This window comes from Littorina saxatilis, linkage group LG17 (genome assembly GCF_037325665.1).
Source record: "Littorina saxatilis isolate snail1 linkage group LG17, US_GU_Lsax_2.0, whole genome shotgun sequence".
Lineage (NCBI taxonomy): Eukaryota > Metazoa > Mollusca > Gastropoda > Littorinimorpha > Littorinidae > Littorina > Littorina saxatilis.
Window position 1 is genome coordinate 54,385,911 of NC_090261.1, and position 26,084 is coordinate 54,411,994.

General features: G+C 40.5%; 1 long non-coding RNA gene and 3 other non-coding genes across 4 annotated transcripts; 3 read left to right on the plus strand and 1 right to left on the minus strand.

Annotated features, from left to right (window-relative positions):
* Window positions 1-8,582: 8,582 nt before the first annotated feature.
* On the plus strand, window positions 8,583-8,655 carry Trnar-acg (transfer RNA arginine (anticodon ACG)). The gene has a single exon. It is a non-coding gene; the product is annotated as a tRNA-Arg (tRNA).
* A 2,992-nt stretch (window positions 8,656-11,647) lies between these two features.
* Trnar-acg (transfer RNA arginine (anticodon ACG)) lies at window positions 11,648-11,720 on the minus strand. The gene has a single exon. It is a non-coding gene; the product is annotated as a tRNA-Arg (tRNA).
* Window positions 11,721-13,272: 1,552 nt separating this feature from the next.
* Trnar-acg (transfer RNA arginine (anticodon ACG)) lies at window positions 13,273-13,345 on the plus strand. The gene has a single exon. It is a non-coding gene; the product is annotated as a tRNA-Arg (tRNA).
* Window positions 13,346-20,816: 7,471 nt separating this feature from the next.
* LOC138953989 (uncharacterized) lies at window positions 20,817-24,573 on the plus strand. The gene is made up of 2 exons (XR_011451660.1): window positions 20,817-20,935; window positions 23,084-24,573. It is a non-coding gene; the product is annotated as an uncharacterized lncRNA (long non-coding RNA).
* Window positions 24,574-26,084: the final 1,511 nt, after the last annotated feature.

Below are 26,084 nucleotides of genomic sequence, written 5' to 3' on the forward strand. Positions count from 1 at the left end.
TGTTCAGTCATACTGCCGGAGACTAAGGATTAAATCCTAAAGAATTTATTTTATAATGGCTGCGCTCAGCATGGAACACTTAACATGCATACACAATTCGACTCCATTTGAAGATCGCACGGCCGAGATATGATCGATTAAAAGTTCGATACAGAGAGATCATGGCATCACTCGCCTGCCATTCTGCAGCAGGAAGAGGGGGGGATGAGGGGGTTCCTGGATAGAGGGTAAGGGAGGCTGGCTATCAGTAATCTGATCGCCGTGACCGCGCGCTCGCCGGATGCTCTCACCATAACTCTGGTCTGACAGCACAGCCTGTCTTTGATACCATCTTGCTGGAATCTTCACAGTTTGATTATTTGAAGCAGTTTTTCACTTCAGTCTTTGTGATACACCAGAGCTGCATGGACGTTTATTTGTGGTCATCTACAACTTTAAAACAATGAAGGTTAGTTTTGGTTTGACTATTCCATAAAATACTTTAACTGAAGGTTTCACTGTCTGTACTGCCGCCTGAAAAACTCTCTTTAAGCAAGGATTTGTATGGCTGAACATTCCAGTCAAAATTCCTATTTTCATGTGTTTTAGTTGTTTTCCTCTAGAATCAACTGATTACATAAGTAACATGCAGGACGCACTATATATTATTGTGGTATTTAATGGTGGTGCTGTTATTAATGTTGAACATTACAAATTTGTGTTCATGAAAACTATTTTACTTGCAGCACTTCAAAGGCTACCACAATGGATGATCCATTAAAAACCTGTCCAATATGCAACGAACCATGTGACGTCGAGTTTAATACCCTGGGAAAGAAAGGATGTGCAAGTATGTTCTCTCTCTTGATTTGTTTCAATTCTTATGATAAATTTGAGTTTCTTAGTGTTCCGTATACTATAACGTTTGTTTGTTTGTTTGTTTGTTTTATGTCCTTTTTTATTTTGTTTGTTTTTGTTCTTTTGTTGTTTTTTTTCCCTTTGGTGTTCTTTTACATGTTGTGCTGTATTTGTAGTTTGTTGTATTACTGGGTGTCATCCAGTGAGACTTATCAAAGCAAGTGTGTGGGGTCATAGCCGGTTAACAAATTGCGTGCTTCTGTTGAAATGTCTATAAAAAAGAGTTTGTAGTGAGCAATGTTATTTGTTTGTTGATACAGGAATCAAGGATTCGAGCCAGAGAAGACAGAACAGAACCGTTCAGCCTACAGTTGGTCAAAGGGTGCATATCGAGTGTCGAAGGGATTACACCAACGACAATAATATCGAGAAAGACTTAAGACAGCAAAACAGAGATACCGATAAGACTGAGCTTGGAGAGCGAAGCACACGATCTAAGCAACACAGATTTGACTTTGCAAGTTGCTGCTTTTTCTGTGGGACTCGGGTAAATCTTTCCAAAACACGTGGACCTGATGAGGCATACAGAGTCAGAACATTATCTTTACAAACTGAAATTTTGAAAAAATGTTTCGAAAGAAATGATGAGTGGGCAGATATCGTCAAGGGAAAGCTTGAATTTGCAAGAGACCTGCATGCAGCAGATGCTGTGTACCATATAACTTGTAACTGTAACTTCAGAGCACTTGGCTGTCAATTCCCAAACGTTATAATGACAAGCCAGGTGCATACGCACTGACAAACGCTCCAAGCCGAAGTGTGGGTAGACCACCGGACACTGAAAAACTTGAAGCTTTTGAGAAAACAGCAGAATATCTCATTAACCACGATGACGAACAGATCACCATCGGAGAGCTTGTGCAGAAAATTCAAGAGTTCAGTGGAGGGGTAGGTTACACCACCAAATGGATGAAGGAAAAGCTCTTGGAGAGATTTGATGAAAAAATCATCATAGCGAACATTCTGGGCAAGTCTAATGTTGTAACATTCCGCACAACAGCTAAATCCATTCTTCATGATTTCTACAGTTCTCCGAAGACTAATGACGACGAAAGTGAAAAACTGAAGCTGGTGAAAGCTGCTGCAGCACTGATAAAGAATGAAATAAAAGCTGCTTCTGCAACGACAAACAAGGAATATCCAACATCAGAGGATATTTCTTCAGGGGCGTACAACCTGGACTTTGTTCCCCAGTCCCTTCAGCTTTTCCTGCGTTTGATTTTCAGCGAAAAAGATGCTGACAATAAAATTGCATCTGTGGGACAAGCAATTGTCCAGGCAGCTCGACCTAGGGTTGTCATCGCCCCACTTCAAATTGGACTTGGAGTCCAAATGCACCACCATTTTGGCTCCCGATATCTGATCGATGTGTTGAATGCGATGGGCTTCTCGTCTTCCTACACAGAGGTGCAGAGATTTGAGGCAAATGCAGCTGTGTCCCAAAGTACAGATATTCCAGGATGTGCCAAGAATGTGATTCTACAATACATGGCTGACAATGTGGATCACAATTCCTGTACCTTGGATGGATACAATTCTTTCCATGGTATGGGAATGATTGCTACCACAACTCCTGGAACACGACGAACAACGCCTATTCCTAGGTTGGATGTCACCTCCAAAGATTCAAAAGAAAAGGGAACAATTGACATCGTGTATTTCCAGTCAAAGGCAGTTCACTTTGGGAACACTACATACAGGGAACTAGAAAACCTGCGAGCTGTTGACCCATCTATACACCTTGATGTCTTGTGGAAGGTGGTGTGGCCGCTGAAGCCTGCAAGACCTTCATGGTCTGGAACGATGCAGGCTGTCCACAACGACCGTCACCCTGGTAAGTCGAGCGTTTTCTTCTTGCCAATGATCGACATGAACCCTGGTGATCTGACTTGCATTCACTCTACACTGCTGTTCACGGCGAAGGAAGCAAAGAGACATGGCTCGACTCCAGTGCTCACTTTCGACCAGCCCCTATTTTGGAAAGCCCATGAGATCGTCGCCAACAAACCTGATGATGCTGACTTGGCCTCCATTGTTCTAAGGCTTGGAGGTTTTCACATGGAAATGAGCTTTTTGGGCTGCATTGGACGTTTGATGGAGGGCAGCGGTCTGCAGGAGGTGCTAGAACTGACATATGCACCAACAGCTGTCAACTACATGCTTCAAGGCAAGACAGCAGTGTCCCGAGCAGTTAGAGGCCACTTTCTGGTTGACTCGGCTCTGAACGCACTCCTGACCTCACAAACGTTCAAAATCTCTCTGCCACTCCCAGACCTGGATGTGACACTAAGTGACGTCTCCATTGAGGAAATTGATAGCACAGATGTACCAGAAGATGTGCAAATTGCTGGGACAGTGGATGATATCGCGCCATCAGCAAATGAAGATGCTCCTGTCTCATGTGAGGAGCCTGATGGGGACCTTGCCCGTGCAGCCAACATGTGGGACTTGTTGATGAGTGGAGCTATCCCGCTAGGAGAAGTTTGCGTTGATGAGACAATCGCATCGATTCAGCTAAAACTAGAACGCCAAAAGCAAACCCTCAAGTGCTACCCCACAGCTGCACTGTGGATTCAGTACATGGACATGGTTGACATTCTGCGCAAGTTCCTCAAAGCTGAACGCACAGGAAACTGGGACCTGCATCTGTCCATTGTCCATGAAATGCCTTTCGTGGCAGCAGCAGGGCACAACCTCTACACCAAATCCCTCCACCTGTATCTCCAGGACATGCTGCAGCTGAAAGAAACTCACAAGGATGTCTACCAGAGCTTCCAAGCCGGTCACCATGTACGCAGGACGGATCGATGTTGGGCAGGCCTTTCTACAGACAGATGATTAAGAGAACAACTAGCATTGCTCTTTGGAGAATGTACAAATATGTATTGGAGACTTTCTTTATATCTATGACAGTGACCGGTGTGAGATGTTTTTCAAATGTACAAATGTGTATTGGAGCCTTTCTTTATTTCTATGACAGTGACTGATGTTGTGAGATGTTTTTCAAGGGACATAATTATTATCATTCCTGTTGTTTCCTGATTTTTTTCTGATTACGGAATGTGTTCAGATATTTGTATTCAGTGAATGCATTCATTGAGTGTTTTATGACTGCTTTGATGCTCAATTCTGCAGTCTGCAGTCGACCAATGCATGACTAACGCTGTGAATACATTATTGGTCAATAATGTTTATGAATGTTGTGCAATGTTTGTGTAATGATGTTGGAGTTATGTGCTTTGAATTTAAAATGTTGTCGATTATTTGATTATGTGATGCTTTATCTAATCAATTGCCTTGTTTACGTTTGTTGTTTCATTGCTTGTGTTTGAATGGTTTGCTTTTGTATACCCTGCCCCCTTGTCACGCGGTAGACTATCCAGCGACTTCCTGACATCATTCATCTTACTTTTCTTAGTTTACACTGCAAACTTTGTGGCCTTTTTACATGTTGCTTGAGTGCGCTTACATTCTCCTGTACAGGAATACTTATGTTTTTGTAGAACAAAACCTTCACAAAGATGATGTTTGGTTTAAAATGAGTACAGTATTCTACTTTTAGTTGAAAACAATAAATATGACCTTGTGTACCAATTACTTTGGAATTTCCCCTCTGTGTGTGTGTGTATGTGTGTGTGTGTGTCTGTGTCTGTGTCTGTGTCTGTGTCTGTGTGTGTGTGTGTGTGTGTGTGTGTGTGTGTGTGTGTGTGTGTGTGTGTGTGTGTGTGTGTTTAGCGCGTGTATAAACAAAATATTCGTTATGCTGCTGAAAATGATTACACAGCCTTCACTTCACGCATAAACAACAAATTTGACCTTATGACCCAATGACCTTGACCTTTTGATTTTTAATATCTTAGACATTTTTTTATATTGTAATCATAAACTGTGACTTGCATGTTATATTTGATGTTCGTGGTGTCAAAACAGTTCATACAATGTAAATAACGTAGAATCGCTTTGTGACAAAATACACACTGACAAACACACTTGATAACTTTTTTAAAAATAATTATATTTTTCTCGATTTTTGACCAGACATACTACAAACATAGCAGAACATGAATCTGAAAACAGAAATTCTTTAGCAATAAATCCTTGGTTATGGTGCCATTTTCCGTGGACTGACTAGGCAATAGGAGGCGTCAAACACAACGGAAAGAAAGGCGAGGAAAAGTTTTGAAAGGGCCCTCGGCATCGACTTTTAATAGTCACGGGTTGTCTCTTTGCTGAACGCGTACTGAAGGGTTGGGCTGTATTCATTCGACCTGAGCTAGTTCTCGATCATCACTTATCCACCTTGAGAAAAAGAAAGTATTAAAATGGAATTTTAAAAAACGTATTTTTCCTTAATACATTACTCTATAGTAGCCAGCAAACATTTAATCTTCAAAGATTTACATAATTATGAACCCAAGAATCTCACCTTTGGTCGATCTCACTAAATTGACTGACACATGCAAGTAAAAGAGCTTTCGAGAAATATATCCCAAATGCTGATATGTCTTCGTGAGATCTCTTAATTTCTGCTGTTCGGTTCATTGCAGCAACTGCAGAAAGAAAATCAATTTAATCACTTGAACTAAGCAAATGTGAAACCGGAAGAGGCTCTCAGATAGCACAGAAGACAGTCAAGAAACCTTTTCAACAAATTGGTAAGCCCAAATCTCAGCCATGTAAAAATTGGTAGACGACAAATTAATCCCATCTTGATTTATTCACCCACGATCCCAACACTTCGAAGACAGCCTGACACAGAACAGGTAAACGGATAATTCGTTCTGATCCGGAGACATGATAGCGTGAGACGGGGGTCCAGGTATTCTAATCCAAGGTTCTACCCCTGAAACAATAAAGCCGCTTGAAGGAAAGAGGTTTATGGCGAGGGAAGGAGGGTTTTATTGTGCCGGTGTAAGACGAAATTTTTACTCCACGTAAAATTTACTCCGGAGTAAATATTTCGTACAAAATTCTTACTCCGAGTACACTTTTCGTACGAGAAAAGAACTCCCCAAGGCACGAAAAAATTACTCCCTCCACGACATTTTTACTCCCCATTTTTACATTTTGTCAAGTTATGATTTTTTTACTTCCAGTAAAAATCTCGTACGCAAAAATGGGATGCGGGCGAAGGGATAATGCCAATAAGTGATCTCGCGCACACGAATGTCGCGCTACCCTCCTTCCACGCCTTCCACCACCAAGACTAACAGGGGACAAGGGAGTAAAAATTTCGTACACCTGGCATGGGAAGTTAAATTGCTCGTGTTGGGGTGAAGCAATTTATTCGTTATTTATTCGTCAGGGGAGTAACATTTTTGAACGAAATGTTTATTCGGAACTCACCTGTCTTGGGGAGTAATTTTCTCGTGCAATGGGGGGGAGTGCTTTTTTCGTAAAGGGAGTAACTTTTTCGTACAAAATGTTTACTCCGGAGTAAAAATCTCGTGGGAGTAATTTTCTCGTGTTTCACCGGCGCCGGAGCGCTGCCAGAGTTATGCAATAAGGGGCAGGGGTGGGAATCTGGGCTATAATTATTGTCATTCAGCTCTACAGGTAGAGAGAGACAATGGGAGGTCTTAAAAAAATTATATGTTTCGACTTGGCTTGCTTTTCAGTCTTTTGGGACATTTTGTCAAATCAAATTTGTGTGTGTTTATTTCTCTCTTTCCTTCTACTACTTTGTTCTTTCCTTCTTTATTTTTTTTCCTTCCTCCACTTTGCCGTCTTTCGTTAATTCCTTATTTCTTTCTTTCTTTCTTTTTGTCTTCCTTTCTTTCTTTCTTTCTTTCTTTTTTCTTCTAGTGAGTTTATTTCCTTCTGTCTTTCTTTATTCTTACTTTCTTTTTAACTTTCGTAGATTTTTTTTTTTTTGCTTCATTCCTTCCTGTCTTTTGTCTTCCTCTTTTGTTCTCTCTGGTCATGTTTTCCTTTCTTCCTTTCGTTCTACCTTTCTTCCTTTTTCGTAGTTTTTTTCTGTTTCTGATTTTCTTCCTTCTACCTCTCTTTTTACATTTAGTCAAGTTTTAACTATTGGCATTATCCCTTCGCCCGCATCCCATTTTTGCGTACGAGATTTTTACTGGAAGTAAACAAAATGGGGAGTAAAAATTTCGTGGAGGGAGTAATTTTTTTGTGCCTTGGGGAGGTCTTTTCTCGTACGAAAAGTGTACTCGGAGTAAGAATTTCGTACAAAATATTTACTCCGGAGTAAATTTTTCGTGGAGTAAAAATTTCGTGTTACACCGGCATAAATAGATCCCTGCGCCTTGAGTCCGAGTCTGGAGATACGCGCGCGATATAAGACTTCATATAATAAAAAGTTGTGTGCATGTATAGAACCAAACAAGTCGCGTAAGGCGAAAATACAACAGTTTAGTCAAGTAGCTGTCGAACTCACAGAATGAAACTGAACGCAATGCAACGCAGCAAGACCGTATACTCGTAGCATCGTCAGTCCACCGCTCATGGCAAAGGCAGTGAAATTGACAAGAAGAGCGGGGTAGTAGTTGCGCTGAGAAGGATAGCACGCTTTTCTGTACCTCTCTTCGTTTTAACTTTCTGAGCGTGTTTTCAATCCAAACATATCATATCTATATGTTTTTGGAATCAGGAACCGACAAGGAATAAGATGAAAGTGTTTTTAAATTGATTTCGAAAATTTAATTTTGATCATAATTTTTATATTTTTAATTTTCAGAGCTTGTTTTTAATCCAAATATAACATATTTAGGCCCCCAAAAAAAAATTGTCTGTTTCTGGTCACCCGACCGACCCTAAATTTCGGCGCCGACCCTAAACTTTTTTTTTCCAAACTCAAAAATTGTTTGGTTTTTTTTTTGTGGTAAAGGACAGGGTGAGAAAATGAACAACAAAAACGTGTGAAAACGAAAGTCCGCTGACGATTTGTAAATGTGTTGAGTGTCTTGTCTCTATGTATAGTGAATCCAGTCTCTTTGCGCGATTTTTAAAGTTAGTTTTATTGGTCTACATTTGGGGTAAAAAATTTAAAAAAAATAAAAAATAAAAAAATCCCGACCTACCGACCCTGTTTTTTTAGCCATGTTACCAGAAACAGACATTTTTTTTTGTTGGCCTTAAGTGTTTTTGGAATCCGAAAATGATGGAGAATAAGATGAACGTAAATTTGTATCGTTTTGTAAAAATAATAATTTTTTTACAATTTTCAGATTTTTAATGACCAAAGTCATTAATTAATTTTTAAGCCACCAAGCTGAAATGCAATACCGAAGTCCGGGCTTCGTCGGAGATTACTTGACCAAAATTTCAACCAATTTGGTTGAAAAATGAGAGCGTGACAGTGCCGCCTCAACTTTCACGAAAAGCCGGATATGACGTCATCAAAGACATTTATCAAAAAAACGGAAAAAAACCTGAGGATATCATACCCAGGAACTCTCATGTCAAATTTCATAAAGATCGGTCCAGTAGTTTAGTCTGAATCGCTCTACACACACACACAGACAGACAGACAGACAGACAGACAGACAGACAGACAGACAGACAGACAGACAGACACACACACATACACCACGACCCTCGTCTCGATTCCACCCTCTATGTTAAAACATTTAGTCAAAACTTGACTAAATGTAAAAATGGCCCTATTGCACAAAGTCAGTGTCAGAAGTTATAATCAGTTCTGTTCCTCATTGTATCGTACGGGGCTTGTGGCGCAATGGATAACGCGTCTGACTACGGATCAGAAGATTCCAGGTTCGAATCCTGGCAAGCTCGAAATCTTTTTTATTTTATTTTTTATTCATGTACGCAAAAGTAATTAGAGTCGGGTTTCATGGATATTTATTTATTGATCTATGTATTTATTCTTCTACTTATTCATTTACTTATCTATCTGTCTGTTTGAGGGCCAGTAAATGTAACGGTGTGCACCATATTTGCACGAGTATTCAAACACGTGTGGATAGTCAACTTTCGCATTTTTGCTGAGCTAGCTGATTAATATTTTGGCAAAATACTTTTTTTTCATAATAGGCTACCGCGCCTCTTTGTTTTTAATGACAAAAACATTGCAGCAATTCGACTAGTCGAAACTCTAAAATGGCCGTTTCAACAGAAAAACGGTTAATGCATCCTTTCAACATCCCGCTTATCAGATTCTGCTTTCTCACAAACGTGACAGCTTGGAAACTCCAGTAAAGACGTGTTTTGACAGTTAGAAGTGGCTCCGAACATTACAAGTGGAAAAACAAAACGGTGTTATGGCAGGGGATGGGAAGCTCTACACGTAAGCCGCTCGTCTTTCGCCAAGCTAGTTATGACAACTGCAAGAAAAAGAACACAATGCTAGATTAAAAACAGAAAGGATATACACGTGGGAAATGCGTGTGCGAACTGTCACGCAGAATTAACGAAGAAACGAGCATGCACGTGCGCCCGTTCTATTGTATTCAGGCGCGCGTGCGTATACACGACCACATGTGCGCATGCCGCTGCAGTACTATTGTATGTATGTATACGTGCGGGCCGGCGTACGATCTATATAATGGTACAAGTGTGCGCGGCAGGTGCGCATGCATACAAACACACACGTACAGGTTCACAATCGTACTTAACCAGGTGTGCTCGTAATCCGTTTAGTTTTGATTTGTTTTGTTCCATGCAGGTAGGAGGTATTTCTATAACATGAGTTCAAATAAACAAACCAAACAAAACGTGACAGGCAATAGGCCTACCACACCACAGTTTCACTGAAAGCCATCATCCCCAAATGACTTTTCCAGACTCATCACTAAGATTTAATCCCATAAGTTTCCAGACTTTTTCAGACACTTCACAGCGCCATTGTCATAGAGATTCAATCACACGAGAAGTCAGTGCGGTTAAAACAACAGCCGCTGAGAACGATATTGTTTTCTGTTGCCCGCGGTCGCTTGCGTTCGTAACAATGAAGCAAAAGTTACTCTCCAACCAAACAGCACAGCGGAAACGTTAATCTCTAACCTGAGAAAAAGAGCGAGTGTTTTGCATCTCATTAAGAAATCTTTGACTCACACGGGCCTGAGGGTTAGAGTGTGATGACTCCAAACACATGAGTGTTGACTCACTGGGGGTGAAGATGGTAATCCTGGAGGTACGAGTACTGGTAGTTGTGTCTTTGTTTTCTCGCTCTTGTCGTGAGCCGCAGGCGAAGTTTAAAGTCAGCTTGCCATGTCTTTCCCTTGCTACTTCTTTTCACCTTTTTTTTCTTTTCTTTTTTGACCGGCGCTTTTGAAAAGAGAACCTATATACAATAATTATTACTTACGACTGAACATTAAACACTCTCGCACACAAAAACATGCAGACACACACCATGACTGACATGTTGGGGAACACACAGCAGAGAGCACACACGCGCACACGCACACGCACGCACGCACGCACACACACACACACACACACACACACACACACACACTCACACACACACACACACACACACACACACAAGAACAGGTACAGAGACAAATTAACAGACATTACAATCCTGCATCATGGATGCATAGTGACAGTGTTTCTACTGAGTTGAAAAATTCAAAGGTGAACCGCACGATTCAGTTTCCCGTAACTCCTATTTCGCTTTCCTCATTGGCACTGTATCGAACAGAAATATTGAATATTCCTTCAGTCGAGGTGCAGCTTTTAAAATAAAAGGCGAATAACAGGTAGCTTGTACAACGTCCAATGTCCAAGTTGCAGTGTTTTCGCATCAAAGATTATTGTCTGGCATCAAATAGGCACATCATCAGGAAAAATATCCCCCCAAAATCCTTTAAATTAAAAACAAAACGCTTCTACAATGTCAAAAAATGTCTGGGTGTAAAACTAAAAGTGTATTTTCACTGCGTGTATGACGTCATGCACTCACAGACCCGTTGCTCTGTATTTTCCCATGCATGTATTATTTTTGTTTTTCAAAAAATAAAATTGGCTAAATTTCAAGCTAAAAGCGTTTCGAGCACAATCGAGAAGTGTCTTGCTACAGCAGTGACGTCACATTCCATTACGTCATACATTCAGACTCTTTGTTCAGTTTTATCCGCAGCCATGCTCTATCAAGCGCCCATTGGCTTACAAGACCCTGTCTGGCGGCAATGAAGAAACTGAGCATGAAGAGATAGCCAGTGGCGCAACTGGTGCCAAAGATTAGAGCATGCCCGCAGTTTTTAAACCCCCCTTCTCTCTCTGAGGAATTGCTGGCTTGCTGTAGCCGCGCGTGTTTATCGGAGCGGTCAAAACATGCCTCTCTAATCTTAATCAAATCGTAATCTCATCATGCCGCTACATGAGCTCCATGGCTAGCATTTTTATCCCAAAGCGCTTCTGTTTTGCTGACGCAGTTGCCTCTGTTATGCGATTCATATCTGCTGAACCTAAAATGAGTGCTTTGAAAATGTGTTCTTGTTCTAGAAATGTCAATATTTGTTTCTATTATACCATCTCCAGAACGGAATGAGATCTCTCTCCCTGTCTCTCCCTGTCTCTGTCTCTGTCTCTCTGTCTCTGTCTCTGTCTCTGTCTCTGTCTCTGTCTCTCTCTCTCTCTCTCTCTCTCTCTCTCTCTCTCTCTCTCTCCACCCCACAGACATGCATGACTAGAATCATCAAACTCAGATTAGTTAAACAAAGCGCGCTGTCGATTTTTTTAAAAATCAGGTTAAAGCTTTAATCATTGTCATCGGTTAAAAATGGAACCCTTAACTTTTTTTTGCCCACATACAAAATATCGAGCTCGCCAGGATTCGAACCTGGAATCTTCTGATCCGTAGTCAGACGCGTTATCCATTGCGCCACAAGCCCTGCCTGTGAACACGTGGAACAAAACCGGATTTATTCACAAGCTGTTCTATAAAATGTCCTGCATTTGTGCAAGGATCATGTCAGATTGTCTTCGCGAGCTTAGCGTAATCACAATTCCGAAGTTATGTGTGTCTCTGACATTAATATGTATTCGGTTTTTTTGTGTTTTTTTCCTTTCGGTTTTTTTTTCTCTCGAAATTCCACACTTTTCATGTGTGCGATAGTTGAAAACGACGTTAAACACCAAATAAAGAAAGAAAGATGTGTGCGATAAAGAGATCAACTTTTTGACACAACAGGTCCAAAGTTTTGGCAGAAACACCGACTTTACTTAAAAGCATTAGGTCTACACATCCAAGCGCGACAGCCTGTTTACTCCCAAAATTAACAACCCTGTACCAAAGCTTCGCGCAACGAGATTCAATCGTTAAGTAGACTTTACTCGATTAATATCAGGCTTTAAGAGACACCGACGGTGAGAGAAGACGCACGACAAAACTGTACGAACCATTTGACCTTCACATTACGTTCTGCCCAGCCTTTTCCTGTCAGTCTTCGCCGCAATGGTTTAAACAAACTCGCAGAGTAGCCTACGCCAAAAAAATACATTTACCCCCTAAAATAAGATAACAGTTTGCAACGCCCTCAAAAGAGTCTTTTTTCCAAAACAACTCTTACGGTATATTATGTCAAGAGGCATTCTGATAATCCTCGCTCCACGGCTATCGCCAGTTGTCTCTCTGACCGAACGCGAAAGTCCTACGCGAATCTATCAAAAGAAGAATACATAGTGATCTCCCATATGTTGTTCACGAGCCGTGTTCGCGAGACGAAAATGATTGCAGATTGGCCGACTTCGACAGTGATCTCCGTTCTGTTCTTCACAGTTATGATAAAGGCATCGTTCTAAGGTCAAAATAAGTCGAAATTTTGGGACTGCTGCCGGAAGGAAACCGTAATGCATCACTGTCAAAAAAATCGTCTGCTCCAGCGAGGGCCGAAACCAAACGGTTGATTATCACGTGACACTAATGCCATATTTAGAGTTGTTTGCACAGTAAATACATCCGCGAAAAATAGCTTGCTTGAAACTGTCTAAGATAAAAATTCCTCTGTAATTTAAAAATTACAAAACACCATGAAAAATCATTATCGACGATCGCGAATCTGCTTACATCCATAACACATTACAAAAAGCTCTAATATGGGCAAAATTCGGTTTCCTTGCCAGACAAGGAAACTCAAGGCATCCTGTCAGGGAGAGAATGAGCCGAACTCATTTTGACCTGAGCGGTCAGGATGGTCAAGAGGCTGATCATCTGTTCCGCAGCCACGGACAGACAATCAGAAAACTACGTGCAGATACTTACATTCTTCCACACTGTCTTTACATTTGTTTGCCAAAGCAAGTGTGACATCATCATTGCCAGAATAAAGACTTATTATAGACAAGCCTCAACACCAGTAAGTTGTGTTGCCTTCGCACAGTTCGACCAGGACTTATACGACTGTACCGAAATATAACACAAGCGATCACACCTACATTGCGACAGGGCTTGTGGCGCAATGGATAACGCGTCTGACTACGGATCAGAAGATTCCAGGTTCGAATCCTGGTAAGCTCGTAACTTTTTATTCGTGTGTACAAATAAACAGATGGATAATAATTTAACAAAGAGAAAAAAGTTGCAGTAATAACGAAAAACAAATTTTGAACTGATAACGTTTTATTCATATTTAATTGTCACCGTGATGTGTTTTGACCATGCACAAACTCAATGCTGAAAAACAAGAGACAGGCGGAACGAACTAAGATAAAGATAATCAGTGATTATGCTAGCCATATTCCAAAAAGTATTATATTCTTTACAAACCGTACGAATCCTGGTTCAACGAAAACAACGAAAATTAAACTAACTAAATTTACTCTTCAGTGCGGTTATATTTAGATACCCACATGCAGAGAACTCCGAGAAAAAATATACATAGCAGCCCCCAAAAATAAGAAAGTGCAAAAATGTGCAATTCCAAACATTGTTCCTTTACACGAAAACAAATCATGGCTCTAAAACAAAAATCAAAATAAAGATAGAAAAAAAATGGAAAAAAAGAAAGAAAAAACGAAGGAAAAAAGAAAGAAAAAAATGAAATTTACATTGAAATACTTTCATCAATACTGACTTGCTGAGTACCAAAAAAAAAACGACGCATACACCCCCTCCCCCCTTCGCCGTCCCCCCCCCCCCCCCAATTCTTCTCCCACCTCCCCTCCCTCCCCCCTCAAATAAAATAAATGTGCGAAGCCCTCAAAATAGCCTCTCTGCCAAAAACAGAACTGTTGTGTCAAGAGGGCGAATGAAGCTTTTATCGCGGACACGAAAAGTCTGGAACTCGGGAACCGTTCTGAATAGAGGCCGGAGGAAGGAGACAGGGACGAGCTGGAAACTCTCAGCACGCTGTCGTCAGAGTGACGTGAAGTTAGGGGTACACCGCTGAGTGAAAAGAATCGTGACGTCCTGAAAATGTCAAGGATGAACAGGTTTCGTGGTGGGGTAAAAAAAACGTGGACGGCGGGGGGGGGGGGGGGGAGAGAGAGAGAGAGAAGGAAAGGGTCAAGGAGTGGGGTGAGAGCGGAGGAGGAGAGAGGGGCATGATGGAGGAAAACAGGATTAATCCAAGAAAAGAAAACGAAAGAAAGTCTCGTAAAGATAGATGAAAAATTCAAAACATTAAAAAAAGACAGGCACACTATCAAATTGGAAGACAACGACAAATCACCAGGGAGAAGAATACAGCATCGCGGACGAGAGACTGTGGCGGCTAGAAGGAGGAGAGGATTCGGCAAACAGACAAAAACTGACAAAGCGGGGGAGAGATAGAGAGGAGGGGGGGGGGGTGAGAGCTAACGAAATAGGGAGGGGGAGGGGGGGTACAATTCCACAAAGTAAACCCTTAACCGATCGCTGCATGGTTTACTGGATTTTCGTGTACAGATCTACTACCATGACAGCACTACATCAAATGCAAGTTTTCGATTTCACAAAACAAAGCCTTTCATGGATGCCAAGGACTGCATGTCGCACGAGATCGACCTCACTCACCAACACACCTGGTTTAAGAGCAAGGAGACAGACAACACACACGCAAATGGCACAAAGCCGGAGAGCATCAACAACACCATGCACCACCACCATCATCACATTCTAAACCAGGAATCATGAAATTTGATGTTTGCATCACTCCTCACCGTGAGAGGTAGAACAGCATGCAAGGTTGGTTTTTTTGGTTTGTTTTTTTTTTAGGTTTTTTTTTACAGCATGCAAGTTAACAGAGTGGTATTAAACTCCACTTGACACGGCCGACGTTTAAGGTCCACACTTACCTTGGTTTGTTGCTTTGTACATTTCCCGAAGGCAGAAGTATCCATTCAATGTTTATTACACACGGTGCCAACCGCTAACATGACTGTATATATCCAGAGTTAGATGCAGTGAATACCCACGTTGCTTATTCTTCATGAAAATATCAATTTTCTCTAGGAAGCAAGGCGATTTTTAACTCTATGGACAATACATTATTTTATGTCTTATGTCTTTCATATATATTCACAAAAACTATAGCAAAGAATGTTGTCGTTTTGTGATCATACAACACAAGAAAGAGCATAATCTCGTCCAAACCTAAAGCCGCTGTGTTTTCATGCAAGTTATCAGGATATCTTTCCAAAGGTAATCCACGTGAACATCTATCTCAAAACAGATATCCATGCCCACTTGCTTTTCAGTGATTTAAGATCTCAAAGTTGAATGCTTATTTGGTATCAGAAGCCAAAGTTTATTGGGCACACTGGGATTCGCAGATTCAGTGTTTGTCACATTCATCTATCGAAGATAATACGACCGAATCTTCTCAAATCACTCCTATCGAAAACCAGTAAATATAAGATTAAAGCGATATAAAGTGTACAGGCTTCTTAACAGAGTACACTGAATCGAATCGGAATCCAAATCTGCATTGTTTTGGTATCCACAGGTGTAATCCACACATCAGTATCCATATAATTATATATAAGTTATCTGCTGAGTGGTGAGCTGTTAGACAAAGATTAAGGGTAAATCCGGATCCAAATAGGCGCCCGCTTGTATTCACTTGAATTATCCACACATCCGCAACGTGCCTCCTGTATCATCCACTCCTCGTCTATCCATTTACCATCCGTATTTTCAAGGACAGTCCACTTCAGAGTCTCTCCTATAAGCACCTCCCGAATCCGTATCCAGTTAAGCCACTTCGCATCTATCTATTTATTTTCAAGGACAGTCCACTTCAGAGTCTCTCTTATAAGCACCTCCCGAATCCGTATCCATACTGATAAGCCAATATCCGTATTTTAGAGTCCCTGCTTCGCACATCCGGAAACTGTATCCATATCGGCCACTTCGCATCAATCTATTTATCCATACGTATTGTCAACCACAGTCCACTCAAAGATATTCCAGGCTACACTAGAAAATCGTTGGTCCACTTCAGAGTCCCCACTATTGACACACCTCCGGCATCGTATCCAGGTATAAGCCACACCTCATCTATCCATCCATCCGTATTTCCTACCACAACACACCTTCGGGACTCCACATCCACCACTGAAATACACTTGGAGCGTCGGTGCCAAAGGTAAAACTCCAAGCAGGTAACAAACAGAACGGAATGTGCTTAAAACAGAGGGCCATCATCAATAGCACTCAGGGTATCTTGGGTGCTGACATCATGCTTCCACAAAGACTGACAGCATGAGGGTAGAAACACAGGGTGCTATTCTAAGAGATGACTCAATTTTTATTGAAATGAAAGATGCGGGTAACCGCAGTCGAGACTGAGAGATAGAGCAAGAGGGAGAGACAGCGACAGACAGAGAGACAGACAGGTGAACAGACAGACAGACAGACAGACAGACAGACAGACATACAAGGACAGAATCACATACACACACACACACACACTCGCACGCACACACACACACACACACATGTGCACACACACACACACACACACACACACACACACACACACACACACACACACACACACTACACAACTAGTGGATTGGGAGCGCGTGCGTATAAAGAGATGCGCAAAGAGATGTTATTCTCGGGGATGACTGGAGGTTAATTCAAAATGAACGAGGCAGGTAAACATGTACGAACAGCGTTTGGCAAAGGACACAGGTAGGAGGAATCTATTCTTAGATATGACAGGAGCTGATTGGCATGAATGATGCAGGTAACTATAGTTTGGTTGCGGTTGCATTCGTGTGCCATGCTGTCCTGATTGCATCACCGGTGTGTTTAGACACTGTTCAGCCTTTTTGTTTCGATCGTTTCACTCCCAGTGTGCGATGTCTGTTCAAGAGCGGTATATCAAAATACGGCGATGTTCTCATTGGTATCTGTGAGTAAACAGTTTACTTTCCGACTGATATTCTAATATCAGTAAAATAAAAAAAAATAAAAAATAAAAAACATAAAATACAAAAAACAGAAGTTAAGTCAACGTAAACGATTAATTTGATTTTTTTTAAAAACTTTAAATCGATAGCAGCTGGTAAAGTTCAAGCATCCATCGATTCAGTGTGTGAGGTGAGTGTGCTCTGTTCGGCATCTAAAAATAACGATAACGACTGAGTGTCAGAGAGGCCTGCAATGGTTTCATGTCGGTGTAATACTGAAAAAAATGTTGTTGTTTTTTGTTTTGTTTTTTTGTGCATGTAAGACGACAGGACACGCACAAGGATTCTCGAGCAAAACAAAACGTGCAAGCAAAATGAATAACCGAAGAAAATCATAGTGAAGCTTCTCCCCTCCTACAGCATCCAGTTACACTTTTAACCTGCACCGACTCAAACATTTTACAGGTAAAAAGCAACACAGTTGGAAAAACTCCGCCTGAACCTATACACCATAAATCAGCACACTGTTACCTGACACCCGATCAATTAAGATTAAAACACAAACATTTTGCCTCTCCTGCAAACTTTCACCTATACTGATATGAGGTCCAGTGCATGGAACCTCTCGTAAACGACTCTGTTTTAAGGACCCCACCCCCCCCCCCCACTCCATCCTCCCATACACACACCCTCCACCCCACACCCCCACACCCCCATCCCTTTTACGATTTTCAGATTGTTTGTTCATAACACCTGTATATTTTCCTCCGTTTTAGAATGACCCTCTCTTTTGTATGTCATGATTTCATATTTTCCGAAGTTTTTGAAAAGCCTCGAAGGCTCCCACTGTATGGAGAATACTTAAAAGAGAGTGGTTCTGATGTTAACTGGATGCAACTGGTTACGAGTGGAGAAAGATGCTATGGAGAGAGGGAATACAGTGGAACCCCCCTTTTAAGACCTTTAAAGTGTAACTAAACAAGCAAAAAGGAAAAACATCGTTCAGCAACCTTTACACTTTGATATGAAGAAGGGCCTCATATACTGTCGAACTGCGAAAAAAAAAATTTTTTCTCTCACTCGGACACGTTTGACGGACATGTGAAGTGCGCGCCAGGAACGACAATCTTCTTAGTTTACCTGATTAATGCCCTTAATTTTTGGTTCTGGTACTTTCAGTTCCGGCTGTTGTCATCAATCTACCAAAATAAAAGATCAAACGGAGTTTTCGATTTTTATTTCATGGTTCAGAAAAATATTGCTTATTTTCTGAAGTCAACCGTTTTAGCGAATCTTTCTATGATTCTTAAAAGTCATTTCAGATTTTTGAAAAATAGTTAACGGTTAGTAATTACCAATATATCGTAAACAAACATATCGATAGGTTTTGGTAAGAAGACACAAGTGCGATGAATGTGGTACCAGTATTTTTGTGGTAAGTAAAGATGCATTTCTTTGTTGTAAGCACATTTACAATGCACATTTAATCTGTTTAGCAACATAAACGAAAGCATGGTACAGTGCCGCTTGTTTGTGGTCTATCTTTTCGCGGCAGATGCGTAACAATTAGGGTCTCAGTTGGAAAAAGCTGCTCGGAACCAGAGCAGAATTGGCTTGGGTTCTTTGAGTGTGAATGATCGACGAGTGGCTTGACATTTTTAACGAATCATTACTGTAGCCTACTTGAAACCATCATCTGTTTCTGAATTTGTCATCAGTTATGATTGAGCAGTCTCATAGGAATCGTCCATAAAATGTTAAACCGAAAAAGGGCAGACGATTCTGAATCACACAGGCTGCTGTACAAAATCAGATCTAAAACGATATTTTGAACTGCGACGTCTGCGTAAATGCCCTGTAACAAAATACCTTGTCCTGGTCATGTGTATACACATCAGCTTCTATTCTGAAGATCGCCTTTGATTTCAGTTTCAGCGGCAAACTAGCAGATCTGATCCAAACCGGCATCGTTTCATGGTTGAAACTTGAATAATCCCAAATAGATCTGAGTGGGGGTAAGTTTTATAGTATTTCAATTTTTTACGGCAGTTTTATTTAAAGATAGTGTAGTGGATGTCTCTGGTGAAGACTACAGTTATATGAATTTTTTGTTGTAATATTAAAGGCACAGTAAGCCTCCCGTAAACCATCACAGAGCTCCCCGAGCGTCTAAATACAGTACAAGCATACTTCCATTTGAACGCTCACCGAACGGGAACATCCTGGCTGCTTTCTGTCGAGCGTGAGACATTTTCAAAGAATTTATTTTCGTAGACTTGTTCCGTTAACAACAACGGCGCCTCGTTTTTGCGCTAGACCTAACTTTTAAAATCTAAATAATAAATTGACAGCTTGTTACACAAACATTCTTTAATCATAAAAGAATTCGTTTTTCATCAAGACAAGATCAGAACAATTCGAAGTTGTGAAAGTTTAAAAAAAGAAAAGCCCGGAAGCAGGGTCACGCAAGGGTCGTAGCAGACGACGGCCGGTTTATCAGTGCAAATCGCCGTTCCTCTCAACAGTCAAAAGCCATCGCTAGAGTTCTTGTGAACCACAGCCGTTGTTTCGTGCATAAAAAAAAACCGTGCTATTGTAGATAAGCTCACGTCGAGTCGCATTCAAATGACTAACTATGACGACTGCATTGTGAAAAGGGAAAACTGGATCACACGGGTTCACGATGGCTCAGGGGTAAGATAAACCACGCAAAAATAAATTCTTTGAAAATTGTTCGCTCTTTACGGAGGGCACCTAGGATGTTCTCAATTGGTGAGTGTTTAAATGAAATGGTGTTTGTACTGTGTGTAAAAGCCTGACCGTATCTGTGATGGTTTACGGGAGGCTTACTCTGCCTTTAAAATGATTGTTCTTTATTTACACAATTGAATGATTTGTATTTATTTGTTTGCAGATGACGGCATACTGAGTGCTCCAAGAACATACGCCTGCTGGCATTTTGTGTCTTTTCTGAAGTCGTCGAGGCAAGCAGAAGTCACGGTCCTGGCCACACACACACAATGACATGAACAAGAAATGATATTTTTTCATGGGCATATCCAGTATTAAAACTTTATTGCCATGCAAACGCAACGATTAGAATTTCAGAGACGGTCATCGGTCACACACACACACACACACTGGGCGGATCCGGAGGGGGGTTCCGGGGTTTCCGGACCACTTAGGAGCCGGCCTTTGTATTCTAAGTGACGATTTTGGAAAGAAGTTGGCTAATTAGTTTGCTCAGGTTGTGCCAGATCGATCAATTGTCCTTGTTGTGATTCAAATTTTTCTTCTTAATATATTTACTTTTTTGGAAGGTGTATTAGGGGATGTTTCTTGGCTCAGATTGATCCATTTTCCTTGTTTTTATCAACATTTGTCGGACCCCCCCCCCCCCCCCCCCCCCCCCCCCCCCCCCCAAGGAGGTTGAACGCTTCGCGTCTTCAACTAAACGCTTCGCGTCGTCAAATTGTCCCTAAAAGAAATTTGGAAACTCCCCCTTAAAAATGATGTGATCCGCCCCTGCACACACACAAACACACACAAATAGAGAAGTAATAAATGGATACAGTTTTTCTTTATTTAAATTACAATCAGATGTGGTCGTAGAACAGGCACTGTAAACAAAACCTAGCATGATATACCACTTGTGTGATGTTTCGGTCAATATCTTTATTTTCCTTTCAGAAATACATTGGCGTTTTGAATGTCAAGGGAAGTGATACAAATGCTGCAGCGGGCTATCAAGAACGCGAAGACAAACAAGGTAAATACCTACTTCTGACATTAGTTTATTTATTAACTCTTTCTATACTGGCCATTATCTCCCCAGTCTCTCCCCAGAAACTGGCCATTTGCATGGGTTTGCAAAAAAATTCTCAAAAATAAACAAAACAAGATGCAGCCTTCAAACTCATAGGTTTTATTGTGAATGTATTGCTAAAACATATGCCAAAGTTTGGTTTCATTGTTGTGAAAACAAAATAAAAATATGATGTCCAGAATTTATGGGTATATTTTACGCAATACGAAAAAGGGGGTATGTATTTTGACTTAGAAGCATTTTTTCTTATGAAGGCTCTGTTTGCAACAAAACTGTTTCTGTTTACTTGTATGAAGATTGTGCTAACACAAAAACATAACAAATACCAACTCATTTTCCATTTGGTGGTCATGTAAGCATTGTGAACATGTCCGAAAAATCTGATCACACACCATGTGGTCGACACGCAGACCTGAACGGCCAGTGTATGGTGGCAGAGTTGGAAAATAGGAAAAGTCTTGATGCCAATCCTTCATCAAAAACCGAAGAAAATCGTCATTGTAATAAGTTTGCTTTATTCTAAATCAAACGACTAGGATAGATGACAGACACAACGACAAACACATTCAATTCTATGTAAAACATACACAATGCGCACGTTAACAAGCTGGCCATAACAATGTGCCCATCGTGCATGAAGTGTGGCTTTGGTCGGATCAGTAGCCGTGCTTTGTCTGCGATGCTAAACATGAAATTTTGTTAAAGCGACGATTTAGCAATGTTGTTGTTGCTGCTGCTGCTGTCTGTTCTTGTCACGACATCTCGCCATATAACAGTTGTTTCCCTCCTGATTCTGAGAAGAAGCTGTTTAATTGTGATATCAGGCCTAGGAACCCCTGATTTTCACTTGGAGCATTCTCAAAGAAACTTAGCGTATGTTAAGAAAAATGAGTGTACTCCACACTTTGTCTTTTGTTGTTCGTTGTCGTTGCATGTCTACCGTTCCACAGCCACCTACTATAAGTGCAAGTGTTAAATGACGTATTTCCACAAAAGACTGCTTGCAGAGAATCATGTGATGCCAATGACAGGTAAGGACATGTGGTAATACATACTACGTTTTGGAACCAGGGAAAATGCAGCACAAATTATTTATCAACCAAATTGATTGACTTGTGCACCATGACAAAAGTTTTCTTTGATCCATAAAAGGTCTTTTGCCAGAAAAATTGCTCTGAACATCAAGTACCCTGCAAGTTGTCACACATTTACATTATTGAAATAAAAAGAAAACACACCAGTAACCAGGTTAGGTACGTTAATATCTATAATCAATATCTCGGCACGTTACTGCCTTCTTCGGGATGATGGTAAGCTGAACATTATTGAATAAAATAATCGGTTTAGATTGTATACTTTGATTCCTGAACGAAGAAGCAGAGGTACTGCATACAACTAGGACTGTAATATCAGCTTTTGCCTGAAACACACACACATACACTTATAAAATTAATGCAATGTCATTGTATGAAGCCAGAACAATCACTAACTTAGTTGGTCACACAATTACCCATCACTGAACAATAAATCGAAGTCGGGTGGATTCAATGACTAAAGCAGTAAAGGCTTTGAAAAAACCCTCATCACAAAACATCCCCCCCCCCCCAAAAAAAAAAAAAAAAAATTGAAATAAAACAGGTTGTGTATATAGCGCAGTAAACACCATGCAGGTACAAGCGAAGATTTGACAGAGATTATCCTTGTTTTATATAGCACACATTTTCTAGTTTTAATCTCTCTCTCTCTCTCTCTCTCTCTCTCTCTCTCTCTCTCTCTCTCTCTCTCTCTCTCTCTCTCTCTCTCTCTCTCTCTCTCTCTCTCTCTCTCTCTCTCTCTCTCTCTCTCTCTCTCTCTCTCTCTCTCTCTCTCTGGAAAGTAATTTATTGACCTGTGGGTTATTTGCGTTTGTATACACATTGGTGATTCGTAAACTATGTCGAAAGAGATTGTCAAACAATATTATATGGGGTGTCTCAAAAAAAAATGTATATCAACAAAATCTGTCATTATTATCAGGCACACGGTTTTAACAAAGCTATGTCACGGAATGCAACATAAGTGGCTTAAAAAGTCGTGTTTTTGTGTGTGCAGGATATTCGCTAGGACAGGACCTCAAGCTGAACCAGCACAACAGCGATGCATTCTTCCATGGCTTCCACAAAAGTCTTTCACCAAAAGCGGGCATTGCATACAGATAGTCCAAAGAGGGTTAGGGTCACCCTAACCCTCCTTTTTAAAAATTCTTTAGACCAATTATCCCTCTGTTCCCATGTTAAACATGGAATAATTCTGGACAAATGCGAGGACGTTAGCTTTTTTTTATTTTATTTTTTTATCATTTTACTTATCATTAAAACTTGTTTAGATTTCGATTCGTAAACCATTTACAGTAATCCTTTGTTTTTTTAACTTTGTTCATCTTACCACAGTCACTTCGTTGTTTAGATTTATCATTAAATTTGTTACCATTATGCAGGAAAAATGTAGAATAAAGCCAGGAGAGCTTTCGGTAGAAGATATTTCCTGTGTCAAAAGTTAATGCTTATTCTGATTGATGGGTGCTCCAAACTAAGTTATTTTGACTGCCTTATTCGAATTCCTTTCCAAGACAGGGCTGAGAATTGGAGAAGCTTAGGAGAGTATCATAACAATTGTCTGGGTGTTTATGCAAAACTTTCGAATATGTCAGATTTTACTTTTGAGATTTTAAATACTGTTAACTGACAGAAATGCTATAACTTCTACACCAATTGACTGGATAACTTCATATTCAGCATACTTAAACTTGATTTTATGCATGTGCAGTTCACAAAGTGGCAAATTTGTAGGTTAAATTATCTAACTTTTGCATCACCAATGACACCAACGCTTTCGTGTCTGAGGATTGCCCTGAACCTAGCTGTAACTGCATGCTTTCTTCAGGTCATCGATAGCCTGGGGGTTGAAGGGGATGTTTTTACATACTCAGACATTCAAAATAATCAAAAAGGTAAAAGCCTGAAGGGTTTAAACTAGGTAAAAATGGCTACCGCTCAATGTCAAAACTCGTTCTGTTTAGTCGACCCCCGAATTTGGAGAAAAAAATTAAAATTGCACAAAAGTCAGACCATTCAATTTACAAAATTGCCACTTACTGGAAAGGCAGAACATAAACTGAAGTTAATGAATACCATATATAAAATAATTGGTTCAACAGATGCAGAAGTAATTTGCATGGTTGTGGGTGTCCTTTTTAGGGGGGTCAACCCTGTAGAAGAGACGATTTTCTTTAATTATCAATCCGTAATATATTGTTTGTTATGCATACAAGATGAACATTGACAAATACTTCAAGACTCCTCATTGATCTTAAGAAATGTTGTGGTTTTTTTTTGTTACTGACTGATTCACTTTCTATTCACTTTACTCTACATAAGTCACGACAAGAAAAGCAAGGGAGGTAATTTCTTTGGAAGAGGTAATTCTCTCCCCTCAGAACGATTGTTGTAGTTTGTTTGATTTTGTTCCCTTCTAATAAGTATTATTTAAAATAGATCTTTACATCTTGATGTGAAAGGCGCAGTACCCCCCTCCCCCCAGGATGTTAAATTCTAGGTTGTGTCCATGTAAAATCCTGATCCTAGTCAAGATCCGAGTTGGTTTTTCATGCAACTGTGCCTCTTTATGCCACTCAATTAGACATACTTTGCAATCCATAATTGCACGAAACTAAGTACAGGAAATACGTTGTTGTCGTGTTTTTAATATTACATAATGAAATAAAAAATGTCACAACTGGTTTCGTGTTGGGCTTTCTCTCTCTGTCTGAATCTCATAATTACTTCCTTCTGAGGCCTGAAATGTGTTGCAGGCATTGTTCAGCTTACATTTATTGTTACAATTTTTGTGGATATGTTATTAAGTGTGTCTGTGTTTCTATCATTCGTTATCAGTGTGGTTAAAAAAAAAAAGCACACGACTAAGTAATTTACCCTTCATCATTATCAAAACATGCAGATACAGGTAATACGTATTTGTGATACTTTAAACAAATACAATGTTTGTTTGTTGCGTCTTTTCTTTTTTTCAGAGCAAACACACATCGTATTTGTTCAAACGTGTATATTCTGCCCTTTCTAATACCCTGCATGGATCTCCAAATCAAGAATAATGAAAAGTCGTCTAATAGCCCTGCAGCACTCACACGAACATGATAGAAGCTTGCATGCACCCAGGCTCGCTGTCTTCGGCTAAAAGAGCTTACCGTTGGATCTTCGCTCGGACAAATGTAGCTGTCTTGTCCACTTGCTCCTGTCGCATAGATCTGCAATGTGCAACATCATCTTTGATTAATAAGTCTAAGGTACAGACAAACACACACGCGCGCACATTTGCGAGAGAATGCACGTCAGTCTATTCAATCAAACTGTATAAAAACATACCACAGACGTGGTGGTGGAAACTGGACATTCGCCGTATAACAAACTCAAGTGATTCATTTGTGTGTGTATGTTTGATCAAAAGTTCATCTTGGGCACATTCAGTCTGTATTGTAACAGGACCCATCCCGTAAAAACTTCGAACAGATCTATTAAATTCTGAAATCCTTGACAAGTTTTTTTTTCCAATCATCTGTATCGACCGAAGTAAAAAAAAAAATCAGCCAGTACACGCATCTACCCCCTCACACGACAATACATATGTGGCGAAAAAAGAAATCGAGAGGGGGGGGGGGGGGGGGGGACCAAGGAATAAATTAGATCCAGAAATAATTCCACTTCATCATTCCAAAATTCAAGTGTGAAGTGATCGGATACTGTGGTAAAGATACGTGCTTAGTATCATAACTGAAAATACAAGCCCTAGGGTTTTAAATCAAGGAAACAATTAAAGTTAAGGAAAGATCAAAAGAAATGTCGAGAACATGTAAAATATTGTACTTACAATCCATTTCAGCATGCTCTTCGAATAATAATCTCCCAGTCAGCCTCGTGCTTACGACTTCGACAGGATGTTGCCTCTCACGCTGAGCCAGTACATTTGGAGAAAATTCAAAGGCCAGAGATGCAGTACAAGCACATTAGTTAGATCCAATTCATTTACATTGCAACCT